Source organism: Limulus polyphemus, unplaced genomic scaffold, assembly GCF_000517525.1.
Source record: "Limulus polyphemus unplaced genomic scaffold, Limulus_polyphemus-2.1.2 Scaffold1499, whole genome shotgun sequence".
Lineage (NCBI taxonomy): Eukaryota > Metazoa > Arthropoda > Merostomata > Xiphosura > Limulidae > Limulus > Limulus polyphemus.
Window position 1 is genome coordinate 253,251 of NW_013667109.1, and position 18,601 is coordinate 271,851.

At 33.8% G+C, this 18,601-nt stretch overlaps 1 long non-coding RNA gene across 1 annotated transcript in view; it reads right to left on the reverse strand.

Annotated features, from left to right (window-relative positions):
* LOC111086864 overlaps window positions 1-17,538 on the reverse strand; it is a 97,652-nt gene extending 80,114 nt beyond the window's left edge. Inside the window, exons 1-3 of the long non-coding RNA XR_002611592.1 lie at window positions 17,381-17,538; window positions 6,242-6,468; window positions 431-461 (exon numbers count right to left, since the gene is read on the reverse strand). This is a non-coding gene — a long non-coding RNA (uncharacterized LOC111086864). The remainder of the gene's footprint in view (window positions 1-430; window positions 462-6,241; window positions 6,469-17,380) is intronic.
* Between the last annotated feature and the right edge of the window lie 1,063 nt (window positions 17,539-18,601).

The following is an 18,601-nucleotide window of genomic DNA, read 5'->3' on the forward strand; positions in this document are numbered from 1 at the left end:
CTCGGTCAGAAAGCGTAACGGTCGTACATACAAACAAGCAGAATAATAGTATAGATTAATTTTGAATATTTTTTAACCTCAAAGCTATATGTATACAAAAGAAAATCTGTCTTACCTGTTAGGAATCAGTGTTCTTTAAGATGAAAACATTGGTAGCAAGATACAACTTACTTGGGACATTTTACAGGCTAACTTCATGAAGTATTACTTGAGTAATACATGGAGAAACTCTTCACATAAATTCCAATTTGAAAAGTAAGATGTACGTGTACACCTTTCATTTGTAAATATTTTATATGAAGTATCATTTCATTGTAAGAATATATATTAATGTTTTAAGCTGCTTATGTTGTATTCTAGATACATCTTATATCTCAGGTATATGTGATATTGTTATGAGATTAACAATTTTGAGGTTAAATACACTTACATTCAAAGTCCTGGATGAGCATGCTTGTTTTCTGAAAAAATAAAATGTAAGGACAGATTATTAAATATGAAAGTTAATAAGCATTTAATAATAATAGGCACCTTTCAGTATACCTGGAAGATAAGGAAAACAATTTACAAATTTATTAACTGATAATAACATTACAGCTATTTGTCTGATACTTGAGGTTTTTTTTAAAATAATCTAACATTTAATATACAGCATAAGCACATTTATATTTAAATCTTGCATGGTAGAAGTTTACCATTAACTCTTAAGTGTCTGGGTGCATCTATTCGACACACCTGTTGCATGGTTTATTTTATTGCAAGAAAAACCTATTTGATGAAATAAATTGTTTGAAACTTAAGATGACTTTCTACAGATTACGTAACCTTTGCAAAATAAAATATCTTATTCTTATATATATCATATTTGTATAAATTGACAGCTTTGAAAATTCAAAATGATTTTATAGCAATATTCTTTGATAGATTGTTTAGGAAAAGTATTCATGATGAGTAAACTGGAATGGAAGGCAACTACCTGTTGTAAAAAAACACAAGAATAGAGGACAACGTTTGGAAAGTCTTCCATCTTCAAGTCAGTGTATGTAAGATATTGCAGGTCTTTAAAGTATCCTTTATACCAATATGTTTTTTCACGAAACAAAAATTATTACCTCTGTTTTACATTTGAATTACTTTTATATGTTTTCCTACCTTCTTGTAGAACTTTCCAATTAAGTTTTTATTTCATAAAATTGCAATTTTTATCTTAGTTTTGGTTTCAAAAAAACAACAAGCAGATACTTTGTTTTCAATCACTGGTGTACAATAAAGATAACTTTTGACAGCACCAAAATTACAAGCAAGCCAATATTTTTATACACTGCTAATCAAAAGAACATAATATTTTAAATGCAACAGAAAATGATGAAGCAATCTAGTTGCAAGATTAAATTTTTAAAGGATGGTAACTGTGACAAAATTGTTTCACAAACATCTTTTATTCTGAAAAACGTATCACCAAACTGAGATTTCATCACTTTTTTTCCAATCTATACACAAGTCTCCACTGAATAAAAATCATTTTGTGTTATCTAGTTGAAAAAGTATTTCATTACGTGTTTAGAAATCTAGCTTACAACTTCTTGAAGCAATTACATCACAGTACAACAACAGAGGTTCAGAAACTGTGATTGGCTAAAGATGATAAAAGTTAACATTTTCCTATACCAAAAATATATTTCCAATAATACTCATTTCTACTTTAGCTTTATACCGACAACAGTTTTTATTCTCCGCTCATCTAAACATGGGTATGAATATTGCCCCATTTGCTCCAGCCTTTATACCCCACTATATTGCCCATAGCAATTTAAATCTTTTGATTATCTCCACCTACGTCAATGTTATTACTTCCTATTCACTTTTCAAGATGGTCCATATTAGCAGACCCAAGATTGGCCATTTCGTGGGAGGGACTGGAGAGTGTGAGATGAAGTAAGTATTATCGTAAATACATTTACGGTATTACAAAAAATGTTAACTTCTGAAACACACTTACTACACAGAAAGTGTCTGTGTAGAAAAAGATGTGTGCGAAAATGAGGAATAGCACACTAGTGGGATCTGCACTACTTCTGAAACAAGTATGCTCTTCGCCCAGACCACATGAAATCTAAGTGCAAGGTGGTACAGGCTGACCGGCCACAAAGACGAAATCCTAATATCATTAGAAGAATATGAATTCATCCAGGCCCCAACCAAGCAGACAGGGTCCCACGTCTCGTCATTGGAATTATAGGGCTGTGGACCCAAATCGAGATCCAAGACGAAGTGGCTAGGGCATGACGACCACTTTGTATTTAGTCTGGTTTAGTAATGTGGTATTATTGGAATCCAGCCTGAAAGTTACAGAATGTTGCATGTTGAGCCACCAGAATTATGAAGAGAACCTGAAGAAGCATAAAATGCACCACATTGAACTTGGAATTACATCACCTATCATGCCTCATTCAACCTGAAGAAACAGAAATTACTTGATCTGGGATTACGAACCAAAATTCTAACTCCCCAACCTGAGAGGAAAGGCAACACATACATCCTGCCTCTGGAATTACATGGAGAATGTGGAACAAACTAAGTCCAATCAATGGCACAGGAATTGATGCTCCGCATGTAGAATTATGAAGAGTCAAAAACCCTCCTCTATGATCATCGAAATGAAGAGAATGACGTAAAAAGAAGGGCCATGCTCAACTCAATCAGATAGGGAACAGTCATCCCTGAACCAAAATTGCAAGGAGGTTCCTGTGTAGGCTGATCCTGCTCCTACCATACATCTGGGAAAACCATTCAGGGTTATTGGCAAGAGGGCACCCAGCTTTGCCTTCTTCTCCTTGAGTGGAATAATGAGTTCAAGCATCATTGAGGAGGAATAAACCTATGTCCACCACACCAGTGACTGGAAGTAGTAAGGATTCTCATGAATGGGGGGATAAGGGAGGTGATACTCGCATTCGAGAGTCCCAAGGAACAATGCTCCAGAGATAGTGCAAACAGACCCTGATTTATTCAATCTAGGGGTCAGCAGGGATGGGCACAATCCCTTCAAACATTACTCATGACAGACCATGAATGTCAGTCCAGTAGTGTAGTTGTCTTTGTGTTGTAATTGTTTACCAATTGGAAAGCGCACAAGGTGGTCTTATGGAACACCCCATCTAAACAGAACTCATTGCTGCCAGGAAATGTTTTTATTGGTCAACTGGTAGCTAGTGTGGATTTGGAAATAAGCATACCTGACCAGGCATAGGTCTCTGAAAAAGAAGAGAAATGAACATAAAACCCTCTCTTACAAACTAGTCAGGGTAAAAGTGACAGGACATAAGTCATGTGACACCGTAGAATCCCAATGGAAGAGCATAAAAGACGATATGGATGAGGGTTCATAAAAATGAGAAAGGAGGGAAGATTGATAGGAGAAAAAGCCTTATCTCCCTCTCTAACCACTCAAGTTTTGGGAAGAAAGGACCCATCAGGATACAACAGAACATAAATGAAGTGGTAAAGAGTCCTGTGAATATGAATCGCAAACACTTCTAAAAGTCGGCTGACCAACAAGAGAAGAAAATAAGTCTTAAACAAAAGACGATATAGGGAACACGTCACAAAAGATTCAAAGGGTGGATGAGATAAAGCATGGAGAACCACCAATATCCTAAGTAGGAACCTAGAAAGGATGTCGAGGGTGAGGGGCAGGATATCAGAAGGACAGGAGCTGAGCATTCCAGTGAGTGGAAAACCATTCGATCTGAGGTGTTCCGAGACAATACTCTAAATGGACGAGGTACTGTGTGAGAGTAACAACAGACTTCTCCATTTTGACGAGAAACCCAGCTATCGCAGCTTCAAATAAAAGAGCTCAATTGTGAAGCTCTGTCAAGTGGTGAGAAGGAGTGAAAAGAAGCTAGTCATCCATATAATGGTGATTGTGAATGCCCAATGAATGAAGGTGATGTGAAAAGAATCTAACTATCTAGCAAAAAATGTATGGGCCAGATGCAAGGCCAAACGATAGAGCAGAAAAATGAAAAACATGCCTCTCAGCACAAAATGGAGATAACGATGTGAAGACTCCGCGATTGTAATATGAATATAGGCATTGGTAACATCAAACTTTGTCATTTATAAACCGGGTGCAAAGTGAAACCGGAGGGAAAGAAACGACTTCATGGTAAACCAAGGAGGTGGGAGGAAATGATTGAGACAAGAAAGGTTGATGACAGGTTGCCAATCACCCGTCTTCTTTTGTACTACAAACAAACGGGAATAAGAACCCTCGAGAGGAGTTGATGCATGCATTCTACAGCCTCTTTGTGCAGAAGATCCTTGGAGAGGGGAAAGACATCCAGTATAAAAGACAACTGAGGAGGAAATATGATATGAAGGACCAATCCACTCGTAAGAACCTAAATGGCCCACTGAATGGTGGCAAAGCTCTCCCATACAGACACAAACCATCTGAGTTGAGCCCCCCACAAGACCAGACCCCATAGGGTAGTCACTGATGCTGTTGTCAGCACTCCACATGAGTGGAAGATGCCCACCGATAAGGGTGGAATTTCCTTTGTGTTCTGATAGGACATGGAGCTGATGCTAGAAGTCTGGAAACTTGAATGGGAGATGCATGAAACCATCCAGTAGAAGACCGGGAAAGGCAAGAGGCCATACCTTGTTGAACTGCAAGAAGCTCTAAAAGATTGATGTGAAGAGAAGATTCCTCTTCTGTCCAGAGGCCTTTGAATTCCATATCCCATATACAAGCTCCCCATCTCTGGAGAGAAGCAATCCATGGAATCTGGAATACCTGCAAAAATTGACTGTCTGAGAAAAAGAACTTCTCTGAGATCCCTAAGGGTTGAAAAAAGAAGTCAAATACCCTCAAACAAGGCATCTCTCTTCAAAAGACCCCAGCAACAAACCAAGTGACCAAGAAAAGAGCAAAAACTGATAATCATACCAAAGTAGAAGTCAATAAATGACTACAAACCTCTGAAAATTGAGCAGAAGATCTGTGATGTGCCTCAGACAACAATTGCAAAAAAGATAAGGGACAGACAAATCTGGTAAAACTGTGTACAATTAAGACAAATAGTGACATCAGGCCTAGAACCCAAATAGAAAGAAGAGGATCTAACCTAACTCTGAGAATCTAAATATGGGTCTTCCAAGTGATAGAAGACTAAGACATGCTGGTCTGATAAATAGGGTTGACAAGGCATGGCAACACCCTCTCTCTAGTGATTAGCAAATCTCCGAGCATGCACAGCAACGTCTGGTGAAGGTGGAAAGACTAAGTAATCAGCCAAATGACTATCCAACAAAGAAGGAAAAGAGCCATAAGCCACAGGAGAAATGCTTAAGGCATTACAAACTTGATGTTGCTAGTTGCAAAAATGGTGCAGGAGTCAAGATGTTCATCCAAAGATCATGATCAGCTGTCTGAGCAAAGGAAGGAGCTTGAAAATAGAGTCCAAATTCTCACTAGTCTGCCCCTGATCCCAGCAACCTCAACCTCTGAGCAGACAGGAGAAGAAACATCAGACCTCATGTAAGTCTCCACCTCTGCATATGAAGGATTGGATGTCCTCCACGGAAATGGATCTCCCCCTGACACCTAGACATTGCTAAACTCCAGAGGCGGCAGATTAGAAACTTTCATCGGGATAAAATGTGCGAGGAGGTAAGTGTTTTTTGGAACTACACTATTATTGAAGTTTACAAGGTTCCAACTGGTGTTATTTTGTTCAACACTATTTTGACTTTACTCCTAGGGGGCTACGAGTGCTGTATTAAGCTCAGAAAAAAAATTTAGGAAATTCAAAAGCACTACAGTTTTTTTTCAAACCATATTTAAATTAATCCAATATTAATATTTGTGGGCTTTTACACTTTTTTATGTACAAAATTAAGTAAATAAACTTTTTATTGAATAAATTTCAACTCTGAAGATATTTTTTAAATGTATGGAAGAATGACAAGAAGTTCTATGGTTTGATTTTGCTTTCAGGAAATAAGTGCACTTCGATGGATGCCAGAGTTAAAAAATTCACTTTTAAGTGTTAAAAAGATGAAGGATACAATATACAGAATTTAATGCATATTATGAGGTAGGTTCAACATTTTATTATAACATTGAGTTTCAAAAGCAAGATTAATGTGCATTTAGGGTTTTGGTATTTATAGTTGACAGAGTAAATCTATATATTTTTGGAATCAAAATGAATTGCAAATTAATACTTACCTATTAATGTAAAAACATTCTGTATTTGATCTCAACTGTATAAATTAGTTTTTCTTGACATTTTCTTTCCATCATCATGATGTAATTCATCATACTTTCATATACGAGAATATACTTTCATCTACCAAGTTACTCCTTGAGCCAATCACCATTTCCAATTTATATGTACAGGTTTATTACACTGCTGACCTTTTCCAAAAATCCTAGATCTCCATTTCATTTTAGACCTAAAATTAAATATAGAAAGAAAAAGTGAACATGTATAGAAATAGATGCGACTATTTCAATTCAGTTATGAATATAAACAAATTAAATTCAAATACATTAACTTATCTCTTTTTTGTGTGCACAGTTAACAGCTAAAATCTCAGCATTCAAACAAAAAGAGAAAGAACATGGAGGTTACTGTAAATGTAAGAAATTATCCTTCCCAATGGAAAAAGCAGTGGGAATGTAGATAAACAAAGAAATTACTTAAAATGACAAGGTAATTTCTTTTGAGTTAATTAATTTTATGGAAATAAAGAAACAAAAGTCTTCAGAACATAAGCACAAAATTCTGTCTTACTATTTATAGTTAAAAGAAAATTTATAAGTCATTTAAAAAACTGATACAACGACAAATCAATGAAAAAGAATATCTGTAAAAATAATAAACTATAGTCTGAGCCCTTTTGAAAGGTCTGAGATATATGGTTTTATATTTTTTCTTTGATTGGTATTTTGAATCTACATGTTTTCCTAACATGGTAAGTGAAGACATAATCAGTCTGTACGGTGAACCTAATTTATGGGCCTTTGGTAACCCATAAAAACCTGGGTAGCACTGTCAGGACTAAGTTACTTGCACATTCTATTCATAACACACCTGTTTCACAAGTTGTATAGGTGTATCATTAGTTTTACATTCAGTGGGAGTTACTGGATCTTTAGCTATCTTAACACATCTCTTAAACATTCAAAAGTTTTAATACATCTTTGTTGTAGTAATATTTTATTTACACCTATAATTATATTATTTTTATCCACAGTTAAATATAACAGATTATTATATTTCTGGATTTAATAGTAAAAAGAATGGGACTAATGAGTAAGATTTCTGAATATCAACTTTGTATAATAATGGAGTCAAGTAGTTTCCACATACATTCAAACATCAGCAACTAATATATCGGAATGGTTTACAGCAAAATTAAGATTTCAGTTAAGTAAATCATTGTGGAAACAGGTTACTAATACACTTTTAATCACTGTATTGTGTAACTGAAAACTTGTCACTATATTTCAATCACATAAATATCTGAAGAGTTATTTTCTCATGTTCTGATATGTTGATGTAAAGCCTTCTGTTGAACAGTTAAATTACAAGTTTCTTTAGAAGGGAAATGAATGCAAAAATGACTTTGCTGGATATTAATCGTTAATTAAAGATATTTAGCTTTAAGAGAAAACTTCTACTAAATCAATTATCAACCGCTTGTTTAAGCTGTAAAGATTTTGGTATCCCATCAAAAGTTTGCATCGGTGATTAAAATACATCAATCTTTTAATAACAAAAAAAAAAAAAAACTTGTACAAAACTAAAATCAGGCAGCCCATACTAAAACTGAAATGTTGTTAGGATAAGTCATAAAATAATCAAAAGGTCCAATCATCGGGGCTATACCAATGCAGTATTACACGGTATAAATAAACTAAATCGAAAGATAAGATGTATCACAGATAACGTCAACAACTAAAAACTTTCACGAAGAGAACGAAAAACGAGATATAAATGATCTTTGTCACAGTTAGTTAATATTTTTAACAATATCCAATGTATCAAGAAAGAACCTATTTTGAAGCGTTTCTTAAACTGAATGGTGGTAGTCTGTCAGATAATATTGTAATTGTTTTATAATCATGCTCTGCTAAAGCTGAACAAGAGATAAGGTTTAAATATTATGCTCTTCTAAGTTCATCATGTGAAATTTTAAAATGTTTTAGATGTCTGACCCAAGTAAACATTTTCACAACATAAAGAGTACAATAACATTCTTTTGACATATTCTGCCCATCTTTCCAAATGGAATACTTTAGATTATAACTTTAATCATAACTAAAAACCACTACAGGTCGCAGTGACCAATTACTAATTATTTAACTGATCACCATACAAAATGAAACAGTCATTGTCTAACATCTATTCATAATTAACTCATAATAAATTGATAAACATACGAATATTTATGTAGGAAAACTTAGCTATGGAAATCTTTTAACTAACGTAGGTCTGTTTATTTTTACTAAAGATTTGTCTGTGAATTTCCAAAGCCTTTACTGGGTCAGTATGATTGAAAGATGACATTCAAGCTAAGAATAAAAATATTTCTTTTCTTCACACAATTTTCATTTTATTTGCATAACTTCTAAAACCTAAATTATAGTATATAAATATCAAAAACGTTTTACACATCAGTTTCCTATTAGTTTTTGGTTTTACTGCTGAGATCCTCAAAAGCAATAAATACGAGTGGAAGCCAACTAACAGCTATACTAATATATATTATATATATACTATACTAATATATATTAATTTTTGTAAGGCTAAGCTGAGAAGTTTCTAATTTTACATTTGTGTTAGTTTTGTTAAAAGATATATGACAATAAATAAAATATGAACATAAAAACAAGGACATGTAGTTTTTACTGAATACTTGAAGTCTTTTGCACCTTCAATTAAAGATTTGTAATGAAAGAGATTGAGGGGGTTCTGTAGATTTTACAAAAGTTAAGATTTTCCAACACTGAAAATACATTTTCAATAGATTCTCACCCCTTGCTACATCTAACTTTCCTGATTCAGTGCTGCCCTCTACAAGTGGACTTTTTTTGCTTGCCATTAGTTAGAGGATCCCACCTAACCTCACATGTTTCCACATGATATTGCTGCACTGTTGCATGCAAATGAGCATGTGACAACTCTCCACCAATAGGTCCACCACTTCAGTGGCTAGGAACTGGTGAGTGACAAGGACTTCCATGCTCCATTAGAAGAAAACAAATGGATGATGAATGAAAGTGCAGTGGGGAGTATGAAGAGCACATCAACATAAGACAGTGAAACAGGTGACAATGAAAACCCTACTTTTAAAAGCAGGCCAGCACTAGGTTTTAAACTAGGCATGCACTGTTTACATTCTAAGTGTCACCAACCAGTAATCCATTCCAACTTTGTAATCCTAGACCCTCGAGTAATTAACAACTTGTTCTTCAAAATGTGCTACATAATATGCTGTTTTCAAAATAATAATAATTTTTAAGTTGTGTGACCTTTTCCAGTTTTTGCTATACCTTAAGAATGTTGTTGCTTGATTTTACCAGCAAGTTTTTTTTTGCTTTCTTTGTACCAATGGCATCTTTGTGATGCTGTGTGAAATGTTTCATGTTGCCACTTCCCACTATATAAGCTGTAGTCTCATGTTTTGCAAAATTTGTGCACATTGAACACAAAACTAACTTAACAGTCTCATTATCCTCAGGTTCTAAATACTAGAAAGTTCCAAGTGATTGCAGGTCTGTTTTGACTCAGAAATGTCACAATAGGGCTGTAGTTCATCTGGTAACCCTAGTCCATGAACTGCAATCATTAAAATCACTGCATTATTATTGAAGTTAAAGCCAATTTTTTATTTTAAAAAATATATGTAATACAGATTTGCAGATTTAAATATGATTTAATTTATTATGCTTGTAAAAAAATGATCTTTAGAAATAATATGGTTAATTGATGATGTTCAAATAAAATGCACTTCTTTTCACTTAAAAATATTGAAATACTCGCCTTTCAATTCTTCGGCAGGTGCTAGAGGCATTATCTTGCTTCTCTTTATTTGATAACTACTTTAGAAACTTCTAAATACCCATTATTCAACAGAACACTTATAATCACTAATATTTAAAACCATGTTGTTCATTTTGCATTTAGGTGGAAATGGCATATTTGGGCATGCACACTTAGGTGATCAAAATGTTATCACGTAAGCATTTGTGATCCTACTGTCATTTTAAATATGTTTTGTTTTTGTGTGGAAATAATACTGATTGCACATGTGCAGTTAAAAAGACAACTATATAAAGCATTCGTGTGTCATTATTCTGAGATTTTTGGTAGCTTAGTTTCTTTTTCTCTTGATTTTTAAACCTTTATTTCTCAAGTGAAAATTCTAGGTCGCAAAAATGAACATCAGGACCAATGAACTGACACCATGGTTGAAGTGTTAAATGCTAAGACAGTTGCCCCTCACAGAAGTTTTGCATGTAGTCAGATTGACTGATGGCTTAAATCTCTATCTAGTATTTACCAGTTAACAGAAAATTTGGGTACAATGTATATGTGTGTGGTAAAATGTTTGAAAGGTGATATGATAATTTACATTTAATAGTTACAAACATATATGTTTATGAGTGTAACTATTGTATATATATATCACACGCACTCTTCACGTATAGCATGATTAGTTCAATGAAGCAACAGGGTCATCCAACCCTTGAGTATTCTTGACCTTGGTCACCAGATTGCAGCTTCTTTTAAGGACAAACATTGATAGTCACAGTTTTCCTCCTCACCAATTAACCTAATCTGTTTTGAAAACCAGCTTTGTTTCATTTTTACTATGTCCAAAATCAATGCATCAAACATGGTCATATTATTATATGGTAATAAAACTTAGCAATGGAAAGTCATGTATAAGTTCTTCACATTTAACCTTGTATCCTCTAGTCATGCTACCATAATTGTTGTAAGTGACAACTGGATTTATGGATTCTAAACCTCTAACAATCTTAAAACCTTACTCAGAAAAAAATAATAATAATGAACTTCAGAGATTCAGACCTATTCCTATGTAATAACACCTCTAAACCCGGAACACTCCTGATAGGTCTTCTCTGAACCTTCTCCAACAACTCAACATAATATTCAAAATAAGGTCCAAACCAACATCTTGTAATGTAATGTTTTCCTTCAACTTACTGTATTCAAAATTTCTATGCACATATGTGCAACATTCAATCCTGTTTGCCTTACCATGAATTATAATAAACTATCTAGTTCAGTGGTTCCCAACAGGTTTGCAACTGAGAACTAAGTAGTTCCAATCCCAAAATTCCATAGACTTTTTCAAATTACATTATAAAACTATGTATTTCAGTAGCTGTATTTTAAAACACATTTTTTTCCAGCCATCTTGTGGACTGGCACAAGTCCATGGAACCATGGTCCAGATGGCTTTAAAGATCATAACAACAAATTTCTAGTAAGCCAAATCTGAGGTCATGAGAACAGATTTATCATTAATGGATAGGGATAATGAGCTGAAAGGCACTGTGGGACAGATTTTAAAATTTTTTAAAAATGCTTTTCTTTTAATTCAAATCAGAAGCATTACTAGAAAGATGCAAAAATATGAAAGGGAAGATTAAACCTGAATGGTTTACTAAATGCAAAGGAGAAAACCAGGAATAAGTGTAAGTTGTTTAAATCAATATAATGTGGAAGGTTTATAAAATTACTAGAAAGCTTCTGATTTGACTATGAAACAAATTAGGAAATCAAAATGGCAGATAATATTGTTAAAACTAACAGTAAGGATTTTATGTATATTAATGGTAAGGAAAATTTTAAAACTGGGATTAGGCTCTTGAAGCATATGAATAGCAAGGTTTTTGCTGAACATTATGAAATGGTTGAGCTTTTAAATATTCTTTGTATAAGACATAGCAATATTCCTGGCCCTAACGATCCTACTGGAAGTGTTGAAATTGATGTGAATCATGTAATTATTGATCCCTTTACAGTACACAGAAAGACTGATATTAAAAATATATGTATATAGCATTAGGGTAACATAAAACAAATTTTCTCCGGGGTATTAAAGAAAGTCAAACATCAGATATTTAAGCCACTACTTTATTTTTGGTAAGTCAAAAGACAGTGGGAAGGCACTTGAAGATTGGAGAGGTGTTACTGTTACTCCTATTTTTAAAGGGGGAGATAAGAATTGCCCTGAAAATTATTGGCCAGTTCATCTTAAACTCTGTAGTGGATAAAATTCTAGTCTGAAAAAAAAAAGAAGCTTTATTACATCTTTTAGTGAAATAGGATATAATACAGAAAGCTAAAATGGATTCACCAAAGCAATATGCTGTTTTAGTAATTTGTTATCTTTTGCAAGAATGTTGCTTGTTATCCAAACACTGAAAAATGTGGTGGACATGGTGTACTTAGATTTTTTAAAAAAAGATTTTAATAAGGTGCCACATAATAAATTAGCCACAAAAATTACACCAGTATGGGGGTTGGAAAGGACTAGCTAATTGGGCTGTAGGGTGGTTGAATGGTAGAAAGCAAAAGGTTGTTATTAATGGCAGCCTGTGAAACCAGACCCTTGTTACCAATGGAATGCCCCAGGGGTCAGTGCTTAGGCCTCAGCTTTTTATTATTTATGTTAATGATATTTATATGTGCATAAGTAATAAATTAATAAAATTTGATGACCACATCAAGCCTGGATATTTCTAAATGTATTTGAACCCCCAGTGGCTCAGTGATAACTTTGAGGCTTATCTATACCACTACAAATCTTAGGTTTGACTCCCTATGGGGGACATAACACAGAGGTTCCTATTGTATAGCTTTGCACTTAACAGCAAACAACAGCCAGTTGAAATGAGGATGTTGAGATATTAAAGAATGACTTGTATCAACTGCTAAGTTGGACAGATGTATATTACAAATGATTTTTAAGTATAGTAAGTTCAAGGTAATACATCTGGGAATACACGTTTAATATAAATGGGAACCCACTCAATGTGTAGATGAGAGTAAAGGTGTGGATGTGAAATATCTAGATATTTAAAAAAAAAACATTTGACAAGATGCCAAATAAAAAGGCTTATTAAAAAAAATATATTATAGATGTGGGGGAGCAATCTGGCTTATTCAATCAAAAAAAGGGGTTGAAGAGAGAAAGCAGAGGGTTGTTTAAAATGGAATCCAATGAAACTGGATTAATGTCACAAGTCAGGTACCTCGGGTTTCAGTGTTAGAACCTTTGCATTTTTTGGTTTACATCAATGATAAAGTTGAAGGAATGGTCAAAAATCACTTAAATTTGTTGATGATATTAAAATCTTGGGTGTTGCTGACTATAAAGAGGATGTTGTTGCTTTACAAAAGGATTTAGATTATTTGACGAGTTAAGCATATAAATGACAGATGACATTTATAAATGCATGTGGGTTATCATAAATTAAAAGTATAATTTTGATAGGAATAACCTTAACAGTGTTACTGAATGAAAGAAAACAACACTGTGTTTTGAATGATCTGTCTCTTAAGCCATCCAAGCAGTGTACTGTTGTTAGTAGTAGGGCAAATACAATTTAACGTTGCATTTACAGAAATACTGAATAAACAGTAAAACTTAAAAAGCTATAGTTTCATTGTATAGGTTACTGGTTGGCTACCAGTTGGAGTATTGCATTCAGTTTTGGGCTCCTTACCTTAAGAAAGGCACTGAATTGTTGGAAAGGGTTCAAAGGAGGGTTACTAGAATGTTACCTGGGGTTAAAAGGTTATCATACAAGGACAAATTAGACCTCTGATTGAGATATTTAATATAAAGAAAATATGGTGCATTGATGCATCTTTTTTTTTTCCGACTTAACAGCAAGAATGGTAGGACAAGGAGAAACAAATTTTGGCAGAGTAGTAGTTATCTTCAGCTAAAACTGTTTCAGGTTTCTAAAAAGATGGTTGACCTTTAGAGTGAGTTGTCTTCAGACATGATGGATGCAGTAAGTTTAAGGGGGTTTAAGAGAAGGCTATATAAATACTTAAATAATAAGGGGTATCTTTGAGAGATTGTTTTTAGTTTAGTGGTTTGGATAGCTATTTTAGACTAATGGGCTCGTTTGTTGTCTTTAGATGTTACGTTAATAGCATGACTGAAGAAAACAAAAATTGGCATAGTGGTGGATAACTCATTCAAACCAATAAATCAGTGATCTGTTGCTAATAGTAAAGCTAACAGAATTTAGGGTGTATTTATAGAAATATTAATTATAAATCAAAAGAGGTATCTCCCTCTTTACATATCACTAATTATCCCAATTATGGAATACTCAGTATCAACGTTTCCACTAATTTACAGAAATAGGAAATCCAAAATATCCAGAACATTAATTTTAAAAATCCCATCCAAAAACTTAACAGGTCTTAGAACACTACGCTGTCATTGTAACTACAACTTTGTTACATTGGACTTTTTAAACCAGTTGATTTGGACTGGACATTTATTTATGTCTTTTTATCATAAATGATGCAGAGTATTCTGAATATTTCACTGAGTTAGGGTAATTGCCGAATGAACTTGTGATTTACTCTTGTGATCATTACAAATGAGCTTCATAGACTAAAACAGCAATTTAACTTTTTAAGCTCAAGTTAAAATTTTATTTCACAATACAACAAAAAATATTTTTAGGGTCACAGTGATAAAATATGGTCGGCCTGAAAACTGGTGGGATAAAATCATGAATGTCCCAAGTACTTTCTACACATTCAATTTTTGCATCCAAAGGAAAATTCTAGACATCCACTAACACAAGCACTGATGAGCAGTTTTGGTATTCTCATCTGAGAAAGGATACTGACTTATTGGAAAGGGTTCAAAGGAGGGCTACTAGTGAGATTCAAGGGATGGAAGGGTTATCCTATGGGAATGTGTTCAGATCTTTTACATTCTCTTGAGAAAAGTACAATAAGAGGTGAGCTGATGGAAATTTAAAAGATTTAAATCTCTTATTTTTTTGTGCTGTATGCTGAGGATAAGAGGACACTACGTTTTGGAAAAGACAGACTTAGCAGACAGTTTTATTTTTCTGTCAGGGTGACTGGTTTATGGAATAAGTTGCTATCAGAGTAGCAGAGGCCAGCACTTTACAGGAGTCTGAAAGGAGAATCAACAACTCCCAGAAAATATAAAGAGAGGTTTAAATTTTAATGTTTCTACTTTCCTCAAAGGTGTGTTGTCCATATGTTATCTAAAATTCTTTTAAATAGTCATTCAAATGTAAAATATTAGGATACCTAATGATTAGATATATATATATATATATATTTAATTTTTTATGCACCATATCTAAGGATCTGTTATATATATATATATATTTATATATACACACACACAAACACATAGACATGTTTATGTGTTACTATATTGAATGTTTCACTACTTTTCTTTTTGGCAAACTGTATATAACATTTTCCTTAGTATCATAAAATGGAACTGAATTTTGCTTCACAAACTAATATTGGCATGTATGAGATACTTGCAAAAATAGTATCGTCAACTTACGTACAGGGGGTTTCAATGCATAGACCAGATCAGCCAAGCATATGTCAAGAAGACAGCAATACTCAATGGAGATCCTTGTGGCAAGTCAGAGCTCATTTGAAAAAATTACAGATTTCCATTTGCCAAATTTTGGCCAACAGTGCCTAGTGTTAAAAAAAAAGAAAAGAAGCCAATATCCATCATATATGAAACCCAAGACTCCTAGTACCTGTAGCTTTGTTGCCCAAATGCCAACAACTACTCAATTATAAGCATCTTCAAGAACAAATAACCTAATAGTGCTTTTTTTTATTGTTTGTTGTAAAGCACAAAGTTATACAATGGGCTGTGTGTGATTAATCTAATTTTTTTTGCATTATAAGTCAACTGACTTTCTACTAAGCTCTGATGAGCAACTAACAGTTCAGTGCTACAGTTGGTTTTCAAACAAGACCCAAAATTTGAACACTTTCGAATGGGTTCACTATTTTTCTGAAGGAGAATAAAGAGTTCAGTGCTATAATTACAGACGTTTAATGAAAGCAATTGAGTTATCATAATTTGGATTACACATTTAATGGGAACACACTTGACTGATGAGGATATTTGCATTTTGGTGGATAAGTCACTCAAGCCACTGAGATAGTGCTATGTTGCTAGTAGCAAAGCTACGAGAAGTTTTGGGTATACTTATATCTACACTGGTTAGAATTACAGAGAAGTAATTATCTTCTTACACAATTCACTAGTTAGGCTTTCTCTTATTTTGGATATTTGCACAAAAGTTATCTGTACTAACCTTTCTTAATTTTAGATGGATTGACTAGAAGTAGAACTTAGAAGGAAGGAGCTAGCTAACAGCACCCACAACCAGCTCTTAAGCTACTCTAACTGAGAAGTGGGATTCAACCATCACTCTTATAATGAGCCCACTCCCCCACGTATGTACTAGGATTTTTTTTCTGTGGTAAATGGACACAATCCACAGACTTTTGAATCTACAGTGCAGCATGCTAACTACAATTTACAAAGTGACACCAAGCCCACAATAGTTACACCTCACTGAGAATACTGTGTACAGTTTTGTTTCCATATAAAAAAGGACCACTGAGCAGGGGAACTAGGGTGATACCTTGGCTGGAACATTAAGGGTTATCTTGAGAAACGAACATAAAGGGTGATATTATTAAATTTAAAATTAGCAAGAGTATCCAGGTGTTTGATAACAGCCTCTTACTTTTTTATGTTCTTTCTAAAGATGACAGGACGAAACTTTGAAAGGACCCAAATTGAAGACTTTCAAGGAATATGCTATGCTCCAGTTTACTGTTTAGAACAGTTTTGTTTTTCTGACGTTAACAAATAGGGTGATGAGCTTATGGAATAAATTACTGTTACTGTTACTCGGTGTCAGCAGCATTGGATACCAGTACTTTAACTTTTAAGAGGATTTTAATTTTATACGAGTAATTGCCGATTTCCTATAAAACGAAAGGTGGGTTTAAATCCTTACCTTGCTCATGGGGGTGTGCGCTAAACTTGCACTGCAATGATAGCTTTGAAAAGTTGAAGAACCAAATGGTGCCTTGTTCAAGTTGTTGTTCGTAAATAATTTATTTACTTATTCAGTTACTGTTAAACGTAAAATAGTGATATGACAGAACTAGAATAACAAATACTGAATCCCACGAATATATAAAAAGGACTAAACTTATTATGAATGCTATCACTTAAAGAAATTTAATTAATTTCAACTTACATTGGTAATGTCATTTTCAATTCGTCTAATTACAAGTAGTGCTATTGCTAGTACAATTAATATTAGTTTTACGTTTGTAATCCTCTCACTATAAAACAATATATGACTTTAGGCCTAACTAACGCGTACAATACTTTCATACATTCTTCACCGACAGATCGCGCTACACCTTTCATAATACGCGGGTTGTTTAATGCTACACAAACAAGTAAAACTCCATAAATTGTTTTTAATTACTGTGTAAATAATTTATCACGTAAATTACTTTTTGATGCAAAAAACTAATAAAATTAACAATCCTAGCTTGCTGTAATCAAATATTTAATAACAATCATGCCCATTCACTTTCATACTTAAAATATTTTGGAGTTTTGTCTATTACAGTTTGAACTATTTTTGTCAGCGAATACAGAAATAATATCTTGAATGTTTGATTCAACAAGTAAATTATCGAAAATAAATATTCAAAACGTTACTACTTTAAACTGTAAATTTTAGGATTTATTTCTCTGTTTTAAGACGATACTAATCACAATAAGAAATGAGTTGCTGTTTTGGTGTGAACGCCTTTTTCAAACTGGCGAAGCATGGCTATAATTAACACTAGATATTGCAGTGTTGAAAAATATTATAGGTCTAATACCAATGTCTGATGACAAGTAAAATAATTATAATCATACTTTGCCAGCTTGAAAAGGGTGTTCGCATCATAGCAATTGTTGTTGTAACAAATTGCTTATATAAGTAATATTGTTGCGTATCTGCTTGTTGGTTAATTTCCCGTAGAAATTCTTTCCGAGAAACTTCAGCGATACAAGTCCTTTCTTCATTAAAACTAGTTTATTCTTTCGCGATACAAACTTTGTAATACACAGAATTTCTACAGTCAGGACATTTCTAAACATAACTACTTTTATAACACACGGTATAAATCACAGAGATTCACAATCTTGAAAACACACACTAGCTCAAAACAGAATCGTAAATTACCCGGAACTCTCTTCATTCAATCATCCCGCAGGCTTTCTCTGCCAGGCTTATATACTAAAAAAAAAAGAGGGCGTCTCGAACTCACTAGGAAATTCATGATCATTCGAGAAACTCCAGCGCGCATGCTCCCAGCGTCACGCGACTTCCGCTGTTGTAACATGGTCTTCACAGGTAAAGCTGGAACAAATATTTATGTTCTAAGTATTACAATAAAGGGATAAAAATATCCAT